Source organism: Nerophis lumbriciformis, linkage group LG26 (assembly GCF_033978685.3).
Source record: "Nerophis lumbriciformis linkage group LG26, RoL_Nlum_v2.1, whole genome shotgun sequence".
Taxonomy (NCBI): Eukaryota; Metazoa; Chordata; class Actinopteri; order Syngnathiformes; family Syngnathidae; genus Nerophis; species Nerophis lumbriciformis.
The window spans coordinates 7,412,501-7,417,500 of NC_084573.2; the positions used below are offsets into that span (position 1 = coordinate 7,412,501).

Below are 5,000 nucleotides of genomic sequence, written 5' to 3' on the forward strand. Positions count from 1 at the left end.
TATAGATACTCTGGTTTCAAACCGGGAGAAAAGATGTCTCACTCTGTGCATCGCTCTCAGCACCTGAGCCCTCTTTTCAGTCGAAAACAACAGCATACTGCCATTCCTGGAAAGAATCTTTCAGTTTGTGAGGAGTTCTCTCGAACTACGAGGCTCACATTGAAGGCCTCCGCGTGAATCGGATCCTTGTGGCTGCTCTAACACAAAGCACGAGACTCCCCTGTCGGACTCTGCAAAGTCACCAACGTTCTTTCCATGCTTAATGAAGCCGCTCGCTCTTCGGGCCAGCCCAGAGGAGCGTGGAGCCAAGCTGGGCAGGGGAAGAACACAAGGGCAGAGGCAGAGGAGGAAGAAAGCCGGACTGTTTGCGCTCAGGCCGGAGCCGCGCTCATAAAGCATTTTAGAATAGTTGTGTTGATGGGCCAGCATTTTGCCATGCAACAAATAGTCCTGCTGCTCTGCTCCCGCCTCTCCTCTCCTTGCGCTTCACGAACTTCAAGTTGACCTCGGCTTCAAGTCGTTCACATGCCAACAAGCTTGTTGACATACTGCTACAGTATCACCAATCATACAATTGTTCTGCCTGGGATTTTTCATCCACAGTGCAAAAAAAAAAGTGCCTCTCGTACAGTGAATAAGTTGCAATGATTATTTGAGTTTGGATGTAAATGAGAGGTGGTCGCTGAGCTTTCAGAAGTTGTTCCTAACCGTCAACGTCAAGTACAGAGTCGAGTTTGATAGTCTTGAGTTTTAAATTGTGGTTAGACAACTTCCACGAAACTTATCTGCAGGCTAGCTGGTTTTTGTGTTGTTTCTACCGGAGCCCGGCCCTAGAGATGTCCGATAATGGCTTTTTTGCCGATATCCGATATTCCGATATTGTCCAACTTTTAAAGGGGAACATTATCACAATTTCAGAAGGGTTAAAACCATTAAAAATCAGTTCCCAGTGGCTTATTTTATTTTTCGAAGTTTTTTTCAAAATTTTACCCATCACGCAATATCCCTAAAAAAAGCTTCAAAGTGCCTGATTTTAACCATCGTTATATACACTCGTCCATTTTCCTGTGACGTCACATAGTGAAGCCAACACAAACAAACATGGCGGAAAGAACAGCAAGCTATAGCGACATTAGCTCGGATTCAGACTCGGATTTCAGCGGTTTAAGCGATTCAACAGATTACGCATGTATTGAAACGGATGGTTGTAGTGTGGAGGCAGGTAGCGAAAACGAAATTGAAGAAGAAACTGAAGCTATTGAGCCATATCGGTTTGAACCGTATGCAAGCGAAACCGACGAAAACGTCACGACAGCCAGCGACACGGGAGAAAGCGAGGACGAATTCGGCGATCGCCTTCTAACCAACGATTGGTATGTGTTTGTTTGGCATTAAAGGAAACTAACAACTATGAACTAGGTTTACAGCATATGAAATACATTTGGCAACAACATGCACTTTGAGAGTGCAGACAGCCCAGTTTTCATCAATTAATATATTCTGTAGACATACCCTCATCCGCTCGCAGATTTCTTTGACTTTATCGTTGGAAATGCATCTGCTTTGAGTGTCGCAGGATATCCACACATTCTTGCCATCTCTGTCGTAGCATAGCTTTCGTCGGTAAAGTGTGCGGAACAAACGTCCAATTTCTTGCCACTTTCGCATCTTTGGGCCACTGGTGCAACTTGAATCCGTCCCTGTTCGTGTTGTTACACCCTCCGACAACACACCGACGAGGCATGATGTCTCCAAGGTACGGAAAACAGTCGAAAAAACGGAAAATAACAGAGCTGATTTGACTCGGTGTTTGTAATGTGTTTGAGAAAATGGCGGATTGCTTCCCGATCGCTCCGAGAGCGAATAATAGAAAGGCGTTTAATTCGCCAAAATTCACCCATTTAGAGTTCGGAAATCGGTTAAAAAAATATATGGTCTTTTTTCTGCAACATCAAGGTATATATTGACGCTTACATAGGTCTGGTGATAATGTTCCCCTTTAATGACCGATTCCGATACCGATATATACAGTCATGGAATTAACACATTATTATGCCTAATTTTGTTGTGATGCCCCGCTGGATGCATTAAACAATGTAACAAGGTTTTCCAAAATAAATCAACTCAAGTTATGGAAAAAAATGCCAACATGGCACTGCCATATTTATTATTGAAGTCACAAAGTGCATTATTTTTTTTAACATGCCTCAAAACAGCAGCTTGGAATTTGGGACATGCTCTCGCTGGGAGAGCATGGGGAGGTTGAGGTGGGCGGGGTTATAGGGGGGGGGGGGGGTAGTGGGGGGTTTTATTCCTTGATTTTTTTCTAATTTAATAATTATATATAACCTACTTACAGTTTAACAGGACAAAGGTTTGGTGGTAGCGCGGGGTGTATATTGTAGCGTCCCGGAAGAGTTAGTGCTGCAAGGGGTTCTGGGTATTTGTTCTGTTGTGTTTATGTTGTGTTACGGTGCGGGTGTTCTCCCGAAATGTGTTTGTCATTCTTGTTTGGTGTGGGTTCACAGTGTGGCGCATATTTGTAACAGTGTTAAAGTTGTTTATATGGCCACCCTCAGTGTGATCTGTATGGCTGTTGACCAAGTATGCTTTGCATTCACTTGTGTGTAATCGGGCCGGCATGCAAAGGCAGTGCCTTTAAAGTTTATTGGCGCTCTGTACTTCTCCCTACGTCCGTGTACACAGCGGCGTTTTAAAAAGTTATAAATTGTACTTTTTGAAACCGATACCGATAATTTTGAAACCAATACCGATCATTTCCGATATTACATTTTAAAGCATTTATCGGCCGTCCGATAAATGCTTTATTAGTCCAAAAAATACGGTAGTTAAACTTTGTAGACACATTTTCAGTTCAGTGAACTTATGTCAAGGTATCGAATCGGGACTCGAGTTTGGATCGGATCTGATGCCAAAAAAATCGGATCGGGATCGGATGCCAAAATGTTGATTGGGAGGTCCCTAATAATAATAATAGAGAATAAGACCAATATAATGGATATAAAAGACTGAAGTCAACACTTAATTTAGGCCAAACATCTGTAGAATATGCTTAATGAAGTTTTTAGTTTTTTCTAAATCTGCAATATTTGAAGGGACGACTGTACTGTATGTTCGTTATTTTTATGTATTTACTGTTGGAAACTCCCATCTCTGACCTCCGCTTCGATCTTGAACTAAGCTCAACTGGTGTCGGCCATCAGGTCAAATCACACCCGTACGGTTCACGTTCGACATAAGTCCACACCTGTTTGACATGTCACACTGAGGCTACGTGAGTTAGCGCGGTCATCTTTGCCGCCGCATGTTGAGAGGCTGTAGTCTGTCTCCTTCCTGTGAATGTGGCTTACAGTGTCCTGCGTGATTATACTTCTATTTATAACTTCCTTTAAGGTCCCTTGCATGCTGCTTTAGTGGCAGCACTGCAGGATCTCCGGGCCCTGGTCTCTGCAACATTTGCATATACACCCATCTAACATGCTAATTGATTGGATTGATTTATATTATACATTTGATTGGAGATATCACGTTAAGGGGTCTGTGAATTATTTATTTATTTTACTTAATTTCTTAAATACTATTACCGTATTTTTGGGAGTATAAGTCGCACCGGAGTATAAGTCGCACCTGCCGAAAATGCATAATAAAGAAGGAAAAAAACATTATGCAACTTTCAAAAACTATGAAAAAAAACTGCGACTTATAGTCTGAAAAATACGGTATTTGAAATGTTATTATGGTAGAAAGCAGTAGAAACTGGATGCAATGCTATAGAGGGTAATTGTAATGAATAGAAACACGGTGATAGATCTGTGTGGTTTTTACGAGATGACATCATACCTGTGTTGCACCTTGCACATGCACACATAGTTTTGATTGATTGGTTGAGAAGTTTATTGACATCTTAAAGAATTGAATCCATGTAATGCTTTAAAAAGGCAAATGGATGGCACAAAAAAAGCCAAAAGGCTTGGTTCAAGACCTAAAAAGGTGGTGTTGATCAAATACTTCCTGCTGTGAGATATATCATGATGTTGCTGGTGTACAACCTCTCGTGCTAATAAAAATACTAATAATTTTTTTTTTTTTTTCTCAACTTTTTCTTTTTAAATTTTTTTTTTTACATATATTACTGATAAGAGTAGGTCAAGGTACATTTATTTATATAGCACATTTCTAAAACAGACTACTGCCCCAAAGTGCTGTGCAGACTAAAACAGAAAGGTAAAATAATAAAAATAATCATCTAAATCACAATAAGCACAAAACATTATATATATATATATATATATATATATATATATATATATATATATATATATATATATATATATATATATATATATGTATATATATATAAAACAGTTAAAATGCATAAACATTGATAAAAAAAATCACAAAAGATACAAAACAATCTATAAAACGCAGGTAAAAATGGGTAAAAAGATAAAAATGTCCATACATTTGTACCGATGAATACTGGTATCGATAACAAACATCGATATTAGTATTGGTATTAGAGATGTCCGATAATGGCTTTTTTGCCAATATTCCGATATTGTCCAACTCTTAATTACCGATTCCGATATCAACCGATACCGATGTATACAGTCTACTAACCCCCAATTCCAACCCTTGATGCTGAGTGCCAAGCAGGGAGGTAATGGGTCCCATTTTTATAGTCTTTGGTATGACTCGGCCGGGGTTTGAATTCACAACCTATCGATCTCAGGGCGGACACTCTAACCACTAGGCCACTGAGTAGTTAATCAATAGTCAAACATCATAAAATTATTTTATTTTTGAGGAAGTTGGATTTTGTGTTTTGTTTTTTTTCCTGCTATTTTAACTGTTTTTTAAATACATAAACAAGGTTAATTGTTGTTTTTAGCACTTTACATTTCCTTTCTTTTTAACGAAAACATTTTATTAATCATTTTATTTTTTTGTAACAGCTGAATGAGCAGCACAGTTACAGT

General features: G+C 39.4%; 1 protein-coding gene across 7 annotated transcripts in view; it reads left to right on the top strand.

Annotated features, from left to right (window-relative positions):
* ppp2r5eb (protein phosphatase 2, regulatory subunit B', epsilon isoform b) overlaps positions 1–5,000 on the top strand; it is a 117,224-nt gene that overhangs the window by 80,355 nt on the left and 31,869 nt on the right. The window lies entirely within an intron of this gene.